The 13626-nt window shown below is 39.2% G+C and overlaps 1 protein-coding gene across 3 annotated transcripts in view; it reads left to right on the top strand.

Annotated features, from left to right (window-relative positions):
• Positions 1 to 13626, top strand: part of ryk (receptor like tyrosine kinase) — a 70652-nt gene that overhangs the window by 5500 nt on the left and 51526 nt on the right. The gene's annotated exons all lie outside the window — the stretch shown is intronic.

The raw sequence follows: 13626 nt of genomic DNA, 5'->3' as shown, positions 1-13626 counted from the left end.
GTCTTACTTAAACAGTAAGCGGAAGAAATCCCTTGTCGTTGACTCTGGGTATTCCGCTAAAGCTAGCGGCATCACTTTACGTGCATTTGACATCATGTGCCATCAACTTGGAAACAACTTAAACTTTGGGTTAGTAAAAAAAAAAAAAAAAAAAACCCCAAAAACGCTTGTGTTCCATTTGAGACGATACTACCTTTCTAAAATTCATACACTAGATTGTAGAGTGCATAGTGTAAGTGTATAGTGTAATCTGACATGTTGGTTTATTTCCTTGTTGATTTTGTAGTATAGCATTACAGTTCATATTAATATTACCTATGGGAGTATAAAATGATAGGCCCATTAATATACTAAGGTGTTCAGCTTTTTACAGTAGTTTTTGGTTATTTGCTTATAATTTTCAGTAATGCCAGACATGCAACATTCACAGAATGATGAGGTTAGATGTGTCTGAGACAATTAAATAATCACAATTATTTGTGTGACAATCACGAGCTAATTGTGGCAGATCTAATACAATAAAAATAACACAGTATACAATTGTTGCTTTAGTTTTACTCGTGTAGATGAACGAAACTGGCGTTGTGTGCGGCAAACAGAAATGGGGACTCTGCCAGAGTGCTCTGTGATTGGTCGGTCTGATAAAATATGAACAGGAAGCTCAGGCTTTAATGAACCAGAGTCAATGAAAACAACTATCTGACCGTATCTAGTTATCTAAGCAGCATCACTGGTGATTGTTCAATTTATTGAAGAAGTTGGGATCATGTCCACCCTAACCATTAATCTAGCTGTTTTGCAGAGTCTAACAGAAGATGCTGTTTTTGAGATGAGTTGTGATGGTTTTTCACCTGGAATCCTTTTTGAGGTTTCTTTCTACATTATCCCAAAAGATTCAGAGGGTGATGGTCTTTGTTTTGTCATTTTGCCAGAAGTTGACTTAAGAGGCTTTGTTTGCACAGTAGTGTTGAGAGCAGCCAGGATCACAGTGCACTTATCTATGAGACGCTGACATGCTCAATAATAGCTTCTTACTGCCCGAGAGAATCAGGTGCCTGTTGTGCAGGGCAGGAATCTCATTGCCACTGATGTGGTTTAAAGAGCCTATAGTGTGACTCATGGGGATCATATTCTGCCTGTTGGAAGTTTTCAATTATAGTTAAAGAGTTGTAGGTTTTCTGCTGCAAAGCATGAGCTGTCTACCTGGTGTCAGATTATTGTTTGGATGCTTCACATCCCCAAGTCTGATGTTGAGCTGACTTCTGGTGCTTAGATGCTGCCTGTATTTGAGTACATATTGAATTTAAGTCTTTGCTTTTGCTGAAGGTATGTCAATAAGTGCTGCCAAACATAAACTGGAAAGCTACTCCTTCTCTCTCTTTTTCCCAACCCCCCACCCCACATGACTCCGTTATTTCCTCTTGCTCTCTCTTCTGGGTCTGTAATTCCTTTCGCAGATCTTAATCTTGAGCCAGTTATTTTATTTCATTTATTTATTTATTTATTTTGCAGGCCTCTTCTGCTGAGCAGATCGTTTCATCAGCGTTTTCCCTTCTTAACAGTACAGCAGTGTGGCTTCTACAGATCTGATGCCTGTACAGGGTACTTTGTTGATTTGTCTTGCAAACAGAGGGTGACTGCCAGGTGATGAAATGTCATCTGATGCCTGTATTTATTTTTTTTTCATTTGCATGGCGCTGAGTCTTCTCAAAACCACAAAACTCAACTTAGCCTGGCATGCAGTAAACAAGCTGAAAATGAGATTTTCATTTTCACGGAGACTGCACTGGTAGCTGTGTTTGGTGTTTGTTGAAATTGGTTGCAAAAACTCGTTTCCCCCTTGAAACCGCTTTCCACAAATGGCTTCTGCTAACAAATTCCTGCTGGATGGCATGTTGTGGTTTAAAGGGGTCATAACATGATTTTGAATGTTTTCCTTCTGTTTGGGATGTAATGTATCTGTTTGTGCATGTATAAGCTCTGCAAAGTCCCAAAACTCGCCAAAGGGATTTATTCTATCTAACAGAGAGTAACGTTGCTGCAGACCTGCCCAAAACACGTTGTTTGAAGTCCAGATTTACTTCCGTAATTTCTTTGTCACAGAGTGCACTATCAGCATAAACCCGCCCAAAGGCAGCCACGAAGAAAGAAGGCAAGGCGTCAGTGAACTTAGTTTAGTGTTTGTTGGCGGTCTGACAGACGTTGATTGTAGATGCTGTAGTGATTGTATCGTGAAACAGTTTATCAATTGAATCACAAGAATCCTAGCTTTCCAAAGATATATTGCATGAGTACCTATGTACAGCGGCTGTGTCCAACATAGTTAGTCCCGCCGGCTTTGTCGGAGTTTACATCATATCTGAAAGGTGAGAGAGTTACAAAATAAAAATTTACCACTGTGAAACGTTCTCAAGTCATGTTTGCAAACTTGCTTCCGCTTAATCATCCGCTTTTTCTGAATCAGGCTCGAACTGATACGATAAAACCGGAGACATTTTGCTTAGGCGCTTTGGAGGCTAATGCTAGGGGATTTTAATTTTCTGATACACAAGGCAAGACTTTTGACCAATCACAATGCAGTGGGTCAGATTGCCAATCAGAGTACTCTGGATTTTCAGGCAACCTGGGAATAGAGGAACTTAATTTTTTGAACATTAAAGCATTTTAACCTATTTTCTTACAACGAATAAACAAAAAATCATAACATGACCCCTTTAATGTGTCATAATGCTCATGGTGAACGTAAGAATAAGTGTGAGCCTTGTATCGGTTTTCCATTTGTTAGGAGCCGTTATCCGGTCTTGTCATACTTTACATAAACCTCTAATGGGCGAGAGCTTATTTAGTGAGAAAAGAAAGAACACTGTCAGCATTTAGCAGACATAATTTTCCAGAGTGACTTACAGAAGAGCTTTGGGGTGTCCATCATAAACCTATTCTCTGTGCTAGTACTAATAGTTCAGGGTCTAAGAATAGTATCAAGCTAAAAGAGCAGAGAGGAGCTAGTACAGCAATATTTCTATGATACACAGTGCATATCACGATATATAATTTAGCTAACAACTGCTGTCTGCAAAAGTAATAAAATAAACAAAAAAAAGTTAAACTGAGTTATTTGACTGACGATACTTTTCTTTAATGCCTACACAGACAAAGTTTAAGTAAAAAAAAAAAAAAGTCAAATCAATGACATACATTTAGTTTAATTTAATCACCATACCAACAATATCTCAGAAAAATGTATCGTAATCATTCATTTATCTTGATATCGGTATTTTATATATATATATATATATATATATATATATATATGTGTGTATATGTATGTATGTATATATATATATATATATATATATATATATATGTGTGTGTGTGTGTGTGTGTGTGTGTGTGTGTGTGTATATTGCCCAGCCCTGTCACATACACGTCTTCCTTGTGTTTTGTATCAAATTGAGCCCTGTAAGCTTGACGAGCACTGTGCCTGGGACAAAACACTGTCCCAAGTAGTTTTTCCTGTTCCAGCACACCTGATGGACTGGATTATTAAGTAATGAGGTCAACAACATGTGCACCAGAACGCCCTATCCCTGCATTTGTATTCTTAACATCACACTTTGTTGGTTGACGCATACTTTTTCCAAGTAAGGTTTCACTGCTTCCTGCATGACGTCACTGTCTTTGTCCCAGATGAGCTGAAGGAGAGAGCACAGACCTGGCCTGGCCTCCCCTGTTCGTTTTCTCTTCTCTCCAGTCCAAACCTCAACATGACTCGAGTAAAATGTAAGCCTCTGCTGGTTACAGACTCAGTCTACGCTGTCATGTCTGTGTTGTTCTGGAGGTTCACTTGGCTGACGGTGGCACGTGAACACTGCGGTCAGGGAAGATGCCGTCAGTGATTTATGACCGAGGACTGTCACTTGTGTTTCCTTTACTAAAAGGCTCATTGGCTCACACATGAGTTGCTATCAGATGCACTGTTGATGTTTACCAGTCAGCTTCTGGGGTGGTTTGCTTGTATTTGCAGAATTCAGAAAGGCAAGGTGTGTAGTGGTTTCTAGGGCTAGTAAAACATTACATGGGATGTCACATGTTATTATGGCTAGATATGCAGGTACATGTACATACATTGAGTCAAATGATAATGCCGTGTGATTTGATGAACAATTTTTTTAACCTGATGAAACATTGCAATTACTTTCAGTGTGGCTGTATTTTATATTGCTATAAAAGTAAGAACATTACTCCAGTTGGTCAGGACCTCAGTAATTTCCTGTATCCAGTCCTGCCTGCTGTTGTTGCTGATCTATCCAGCATGTGTGTTTGATACATTTCCCTTCTATAGGGTCATTCTGCATGCAACTGAACTTTTGATTGTCCTTCTGATCTTTTTTTGTGCCGGTTACTTTTTAATGGGTGGTTCCTTGGTTTGGGCAGGAACCTTTTGGGAATTTCCTGTGCACCCCTCAGGAGCTGCCCTTCTCCCCACTTCTGTCTAAACCTGGGTATACTCACTGTGATAATCTGATTAAAGATATGTCATTCAGTAAGTTTACATGGACAACAATATTCCGATATTAACCCGATTAAGCCAAAACTCTGATTAAGAACCTACCATGTAAACAGTGATTATTGATGATCTTAATCCAACTAAAGTCATACTCGTAGTAAGCACTAATCGAATTAAGATGTGGAGTATTCCTGTTTTAGTCGCATTATCGGAGTGCATTATAGACATGTAAACACCTTAATCACACTATTAACGTTGTGTGGGAGTTTTCACTGCATTTTGTGACAGGACATGTACACACACTGCAGTGTGCAACAGTTCAAGCAGTCGTCTATTTGCACGTACAGCATGACAAATAATTAACTGCACCTGAATCTTTCGTAAAAATAAAAACATCCAAAACTGTATACGGTACCATAACAAAGAAGAACTGTATGTCGATACGTGAAATTCTGGAGGGAACGTGAGACAGCGTGGCGTGGGGACGTAATGATGTGTGCCGTTAATCGATCTATGCTCTATAACATTTAAAACGGGAACATGAAAGGAATATTCTAAAAGCGATTCATGTGAAAAGTTTGTCTTAACACCACTGACTACATTTACATGGACAGCAGTAATCTAAATATTGATCTTATTCTGAATAAGACAATATTGTGATTAAAGTGTTTAATCACAACGTTGTCTTATTCAGAATAAGATCAATATTTAGATTACTGCTGTCCATGTAAATGTAGTCAGTGATGTTAAGACAAACTTTTCACTTGGTGTGACTATTGTTACAACTATCAAAAGCTTAGCAGTTTCTTCAAGGCAGCCGTGTTCTTACTAATTCCAAATTTAAAACTCTTGAGTATAAAAAATGTCATTTATAGATCATTCGAATGTATCTTGGCTTGCAGCAAAGGACTGTTTATTTAGTAGTTTATTTGCATAACAACATTTGCTAATTAACATTGTCCATTGTGATACAAACATATCGTGCAATCTAACAAGTGTGGAAAATAGTTGTGGTCAGCTAAAACAAACTGAGATCTGTGACCATGGTGGAATTTCTTGGATCTTTTGAGGCAATACACAGTTCCAGTGATGTGTTTACTAGGTATAATGCCTCTAAATTAATGAAGGCCAGACTATCCATGGGATTAATTAGACACACAAAAGAATGTCATCTTGCTCACATCATTGCAGTCAGGGCGTTATATAATAGTGTATTTGACCATGTTTGTAGTTTAGAGCTCATGTTTCACCTTTCCAACATAAACACCAACGCAGTTGTTGCGTTTAACCGAATCTTCATTTGTATGTAAAATAGCTTTATGCCTTGGGCATTTTCAGAGCCCATTTTGGTTTCATGCATGATTACACTGCAGTGTTCTCTCTTCACATTGCACATAAAAGATATTCGAGTGTAGCTGTATTAAATTTTCTCTATACGTTTGACTGAAGAGACTGTTACTTATAGCAGCAGAGTTACATGACAGCTTTCTGCTGAATCTTCTTGTTTCTGAAAATGCGATGTCGTCTGTGCATGCAACTTAATCCACATAGTGACAATAGTTACAGTTAACGACACTGTCTCTCTGACTACGTTTATATGGACAGCAGTAATCGAAATATTGATCTTATTCTCAATAAGACAATATTGTGATTAAGGTGTTTACATGAATTGCTTTTAGAATATTCCTCATATGTACCCGTGTTACATGTTATAGAACGTAGATCAATTAAGGGCACATGGCATTACGTCCCCGCGCCACGCCATCCGACGTCCCTCCGGAGCTTCACGTATCAACATGCAGTTCGTCTTTGTTATGGTACCGTTTACAGTTTTGGGTGTTTTTATTTTAAATTTTACGAAAGCTTCAAGTGCAGTTCATTATTTGTCATGCTGTACGTGCAAATAGACGACTGCTTGAAGCCGTGGTTTGCGTCCGAAACCGCGTACTTGCCTACTATATAGTAGCTGAGATACATGTATTTCACCTACTATAGCAGTATAGTAGGTAAGTACGCGGTTTCAAACGCAGCCGTGCGCTCATGTTTGCCGCAAAACGGTTGAGCAGTGCCGTGTGATCATGTCCTATCGCAAAATGCGGTGAAAACTCACACTACGTTAATAGTGTGATTAAGGTTTGTATATGTCTGTAATACACGTCGATAATGTGACTAAAACAGGAGTACTCCACATGTCTTAATTCCATTTGTGTTTATTTCCTGTATGACCTTAATTGGATTAAGGTAATTAAAAATTGCTGTTTACATGGTAGTTTCTTCATCAGAGTATTGTCTTAATCGGGTTAATATCAGAATATTGTTGTCCATGTAAACGTACCGTGTGTTTCCTGTTTGCATGTTAGCGGTGTCTGGTGAGTTTGCAGTCAGAGCACTTGATAGCTTTTGGCAAAACAAGTTATTCCTTGTATTTTCATACTAAACATAAACTATGTATACTATGTATTTTCATGGTAAACGTACTCAGACTGATGTGTGTAGTGCAGTAAACCTTGGGGTTCAGAATGAAAAGTTTGTTTGATAGTTACAGCACTGAGGTGCGTCACAATACCATGAGGCCCATAATATTTAAACACATACCACATGAAAACTTTGTTTTGCAAAAATCAGTAAGGAGTAGTTTTCTTTTCCACTCTAAAAATGCTGGGTTAAAAACAACTTAACACAACTAAGGGTTAAAACTGTATAGCACCTTCACAACATTGGCTTATTTTCAACTGCTTTGGGTGTGTTTCTCTACCTCGACTATTGGACTGATAATCACCCAAATTCTGAATCACCTTGTTTTTATTATTATTATTATTATTATTACTATTATTATTATTATTATTATTATTATTAGACAGACCTATCTTTCAAACATGCAGGCTGCCTTCAGTGTAACCCAGTGGTTGGGTGAAAATAACAACTCAATGTTTTTATTTGTTTGTTTGTTTGTTTGTTTTTTGTTTTGTTTTTTTCTCATTTTAGGATTGTTGAACCTACTTTTCTGCTGGGCAATTATGAATAAGCACAAAGATGAAATCTGTGTATCCTGGGTGTCTGGGCTAGTGCCTTGCCCATCCTAATTAACAGATGTTATGATTTATATTATGGGTCAGCAGTACCAATTCTGGAATGCCAGCATACAACACGTTTAGCGATTTCTGCTCTAATTGTGTCTTTGAGCAGAGAAAACTGTTCAGAACTAGCCACAATATTAGCTTCAGAACTTTTGACCTTTTTTTTTTTTTTAAATTTATTTTTTACACTGAAATTTGTTTATGAATTCATAATCATGCCCATCACTGATGCACTGAGGGTTTTACTGGATGTGTTCTCTCTGCCCCGCCATCCTTTCACACACAACCCATGGCCGAGGGTGTGACTTAGTCGAGACCTGTCTTGTTTACTTAGTATTGTTGGTTTTTTGGCGGAGATTCATAATCCAGCTGAGCCTAAAAGGCTTGTTAGCTTAATATTTACTTTTTGTTCCGTCCCATTTCTTTTTGTAGTGGAATTTCTTGGGTGTTGTCAGGGAGTGCACAGTTCCAGTGATTTGTTTACTAGATCCTAAACGAGAAAAGGCTGGACTTTCTATGGCATTAATTAGTAAAATGGATGAAGCTTTCATTGCTACAGCATGGTATTCCAGAAGGTCAACATGTATCCACTCTCACTGGTCCCTACACCCTCTACTCACTTTATGGATTGACCCTGACCCTGGACCTCATCCTTTCATGTCTTTACAAGGCACTCTCTTAAACTCCTTATTAGAATCGACAGTCTGAGGTAGTGAAGATAGGACTCCTCAAGCCCACTTCTTATCAGTAGGTGTTCTAGCACTGAAGAAAGGAGGTGAATTCTCTAAACCTCTTTATGAGAAGAAAGAGGGAGGACGGAGATGAGAACCAGTCGCTGTCTGTGCGGATATATGGAGAGCGTTAATTTAGCCTGGAATGTGTCATTTGAAAGTTTGAAAGAGCCTCTTGTGCCTGGTGAAAACCATTTCAGGAGGTTTTTGAGGGTCAGAGTATTTAGAGGGTTTTGTGTAGTCGTAGGTTGTATTTAGCTTTCCCAGACGAATGGATGTTACGCCAAATTCACACACCATGTGCATCATGGGAGTGTCCCATTGTGACTGTCTTCAGTTCCCACACCGCACGAGACAGTGGAGTGGAGGTTAAACAGCCTACTCATCTTTTTTCTGGTTATCCATGAGTATCACTACTCTACAAACAATTATTGAAACTAGAGCTTGCACAATTATGACCTCATCTGATTTTGATTCTGATTTTCATGGCATATAGACAGTATGAGCGTGTGGTGGGTTTTTTTGTTTGTTTGTTTGTTTGTTTGTTTGTTTTTAATTCATTTCTCATTTAAACAACTGGGATGATACATAACAAAAGGGCAGTTCATTGTGTGCGCATCATAAATTATCCTAAAAAATAAAAAATCATGCACATGCTAGTTATTGCTGTTACAGTTATAGCCCCAAACTGTATGACTGCACTGTTGTACAGCTAAACATAGCCTCATGTGTTGGAGGGTGGAGGGAGACACTCACTCTGCAAATGGGATGGCAGATGGAGGAATGGTGTTAAACAACATCAGCTCATAAAGTTAGTGTTTTGGATCACTGTTTTGAGCAGTAATATCATCACTTTCCTTCAAAATTAGGTGGTGTAAAAAGAATTTTGAATTGTAGAGAACTGAATTCAATGACACAAGGTTCAGAGATCGCTGCAAATGAAAAGCTGAGTGTGTGTGTGTGAGTGAGAGCATTTGCAGTGGAGTGATCTTTTGATCAAAAAATATGTTTTGTATGGTTTAAGTGGTTTAGTTGTTTGCTTGCTGCACGTCTTCATTACTCTGGTGGAAAAACAAGCCCAAATCTGACTGAACCCATCTTTTTCAGAGTGTGAACCGTGAGGCCTGGGGCATAGTCTGTGTTCCAGTTCTTCCCGAATGTGTTCAGCTGGGTTGAGATCTGGGCTCCGTGCAGGCCACTCGACTTCTTACACATCAAATTTGGCAAAACATGACTTCATGGAGTTTGCTTTGCGCACAGGGGCATGGTCATGATGGACCATGTTTAGACCTCTTAGTCCCAGTGAAGGGAAATCTGTAATGTTACAGCATGCAAAGACTTTCTAGACAATTGTGTGCTTCTAACTTTGAGGCAGCAGTTTAATGAAAGCCCACATATGGTCAGGTGTCCACAGACTTTTAGCCATATAGTGTATTTTTACACTGGATCGTGCAGAGAACCTGTTTGTTTACTATAATTTGGCTGGTTTGTACTGTATTATACATAACTGTTCTGCTAATAAATTAATGTTGTTGTTTTTTTTTAATAGGATGACATTGTTTAGACATTTACTCTGTTAATATTGGACTTCTGACTCAACCTTAGCCACAAGAGCCCTGTTGCCCTGGTTCCCTAAAAAAATGTTTATACTCTGAAAGAAAATATGACATAGAATTTTGAGTGCATCACCCACTTCTTACAGATCGTCTGTTTCAGCTTTCGGCACCATAACACAGCTAACCAAAAGCGTCTCTGAGATTTCTTGTGGTTCATCATTCGGTGTCTGATGTCAACATCAGACTTGCCTGCCCACTTATGAATTGACCTTGAATTTTCCATCATCCAACAGTGAGATGAACCAGATTGGTGTTCAGCATCTGGGAGTATAGTAGTTGGTTTACTGATCAAACATAAACTTTTTTGAATTGTCATACCCAATTACACATTTTGGTGGTTTACCCTCTCAGGCCACGTTTAGGGTCCCCCTGTTAAAAGAAACTGTTTACATGAATGAGATGGCAGATGGAGGAACAGCTCATATGGTTCTAATTAATGAAGGCGTTTTCGTCCTTGTGAAGGCCAGGCTGGATTCATTACCAAGCTGCCACAACTGAACCACAATAACCTGGATCCTTCATCGTCAAAACAGTGGTCCTTCCAAAGAGTATGTCACTGAGCTTACAGGCCAAACGATCCTTTAGACACCGCTGCAGGAAACTAATGTTCAGTAATGAGCTGGACACCAGAACATATTCAAAGCAGTAGATCTGTGGTACGAGTTCTGAGGAGATACCTGTTTGGATGGCTGACCTGTGAGGGATGGTTGTAGTGGTAGCGTTTTCATTTTAAGTAGTGCAGATTACTATCCTTTCTTATAGAAACGTTCAGGTGAAAAATATTCACCACGGAGCTGTATCTGTAAGCTGTTAAGTCGTCTGTCAGTGCTCGAAGATCCACTGACCTGGATGTGGTTTCATGTCTTCCTGTTGAATTGCTGCACACACTCAGTACTGAAAAGTGCTCTCAGGCCCTCCGGTCATGTGGCTTCAGTAGATGGTTTTAAAAGCTTAAGTGTAATGCCTCTGTCTCGGCATAATCCATTACTTTGAAGAACGATTGTCCGAGTGTTGAAAGACTTGGGATGCGGCTTTTTTAATTTTTTATTTATTTATTTATTTTTATTTATATTTGTTATCTACAGGTTTTTGGTTTATTTATTACCTTGGGCATAAAAATGAAATACACATCTGTGAATGAATGAAAAGTTGTTAGTGTTATGAAGGATTTTAAAATTTTGTATTACAGTTAAGTGTGATTCGCTTGATATAACCAGTAGGGCTGGGTGATGTGTTCATCTTCAATCTTCATTTTAAACAGCTTGTGTAAATGGCTAATATTACACATAATATTCATGGCTTATTCACATGTACATGCAAATCCTGCAAATAATAGTAACAGCAGCTTACCAAAATATTCTAAATTAGGAATCTAGTCATCGGCGAAGGCTACAAACATATGGACAGAAGTAGTAAGAGAACATGTAAGATGTTCGCTATACCATAAATGCACTTTGTAAGTGACAGTGAAATGTGCTTTTCCAATGAAACAAATGGTGTATGTGAAACAAATGTGCATACTAAAGATATATTGTGAGGTCGGAAGGCTTAGGAAGGAAGTTGTCCTATTCTAATTTAAATGTTTAGATGGGGAGGGATATTAGATTTCATCCAGCCGTAGTAAAGTTGCAATGTGAAGGTTTTGCGTTTCCATAGTAAGCTATGCATCTAAACCGCAGAAATGTTCCAGTCAAAACACACCGCATTGATGTCCATTTCTCTTTGTTGGCATGATGTAGTCTAAATCTGGTTCAAATACAATGTCTGTCTGAGAAAATATAATGTCAAACTAGGGCTTAGGTTCTTGCAAACATCTGACTCCGAATGGAGACCTGTACCGCACCTGTTTTGCCCACATGCTACAAATCTGCAACACATCCCCAGATTTGTGTGCCGAATAGTGGGTGGTCATAGAAAAGCATCTCAAGACTTTTTACCCCCCTTCCACTAAAACCAGCACCAGTCATCCAAAAGACATGAATATGCGAATGACTCTTTTCGGGACCCTGGCAGATGTTTGGATTAGCTGGTACCTCTCTATCGCACATTACTTCTGGCACACAAGCTGTTGAGTAAAGTGATGAATTAGAGTGGCATGTTGGGTGTTTTTTTTTTTTTTTTTTTTTTTTTTTTTTTTTTTTTTGTCTCCAGTGCATTTTAATAGCTTTTCCAAAACCATCTAAGAAAAACACCTCTAATGTATGCCAGAGACCAGAAAAACATCTCTTGGGGATACTCTCTGTGCGCTCGTGTTTCCATTTGTAGGGTTATCACTGACTGGTATTGGTGTCTGAAATGTGACAAACCTCTACATATAGCCCCCCCCCAGGTTATTTGGGATTCTCCCTTAGATCTTTCATTCGTGTGCAGCAGTGTCTAAATGAGGTATTTGTGTAAAATTGTCATTGGTTTTCATTTTATAGACGTGTAAGTTGGTCAGTGTTGTGTTGTGTAAACTCGTGCAAAGGCCTGGCTGAGTAACTGTTCTCCCACATTTTCTTGTATCTGTGGTCAAAGTTAATATTCTTTTACACATACTAACATGCCCGAGCTGCCTTAGCTTGCTGCTCTATAATAACTCCATCAGAATGCTCATTTTGTGTGTGTGTGTGTGTGTGTGTGTGTGTGTGTGTGTGTGTGTGTGTGTGTGTGTGTGTAGGCACATTCACTCCGAGACAGAAGTGGAAAGTGGACCCTACATGAGTTTTTTGAGGTTTTTTTTCTTTTTTTTTTTCTCTCTCCTCTCACTCAAAACCATATCAAATATCGCACTCGTGATGGAAGATCCGATAACAGTGCCTTGGAATGTCGCAGAGCCCATAATCACTTAACATCCTGGTATCAAGTGAAATCATTTTGCCATTAAACCCTACATAAAGCTGCCTCTTGAATAACACGCCAGTGCTATGCTCTATTGACGGAGGCTTTTGCAGCGGCCACATAGCCAGCTCGACTCTAACATGCGCCCAGAGCCAGAAAGAAAAGGAGGAGGAAAGCTTTCAGGGGGAACAAACTGAAAGACAAGTAGGGACCGTTTACAAAAGCAGGCAGTGAATAGGAGAGGAATGATTGTCGGCACTATTCACATTTCTGTGCCTGTCCTTTTCAAAGTGCCACAGTGAAAGCAGAAGGACTCCCCTGTCTTCCCTCTCTCTGGTATGTTTTGCATGCAGTACACAGCTCCAGCAGCCAAGAATGTGTTTTCAGCACCTGCTTTTTCTCCACACTTCCTTTTTTAGACATTTTAGCACTTGTTGGGGTTCTTTGTGGCAGTGTTTTAGAGAAGCAGCAGTTCTATTCTAAACCCACTCTGCCTTGTGGTTTTGCAGGCCTGTTGGCTTAGCAAACATTTTTCCATCTTCCTCCGCTTTACCACTGCAGCATTCACTACCTCCAAGGCACTGTCTTTCCTTGTTTAGGTTCTTTTAATAAATATAGGAAATGGTGTGTTTACCAATATAGCCTGTGGAGTGTTTATATATAAAGTTGTTTACCCTTGTCATGCCTCTGTCAATCCAAGGGCTTTCACAGAGCAGTCAGTGTGAAAACAGGGTGTAGCCATGAAGCAGAGAATGACCCTGTTGTTAAATAACCCCATATCCATGGCAAAAGCACACTTTATTCCATCACCTTCAGTTCAAGATGCTCAGTGCCCTGCTAGCTTGTAGTAATCGGACTAAAATGAGTCCCAAAAT

The sequence above is a fragment of the Ictalurus punctatus genome, chromosome 11 (assembly GCF_001660625.3).
Source record: "Ictalurus punctatus breed USDA103 chromosome 11, Coco_2.0, whole genome shotgun sequence".
Taxonomy (NCBI): domain Eukaryota; kingdom Metazoa; phylum Chordata; class Actinopteri; order Siluriformes; family Ictaluridae; genus Ictalurus; species Ictalurus punctatus.
Note: the sequence above shows the minus strand (reverse complement) of the source record. Positions and strands in the feature narration are given on the sequence as shown.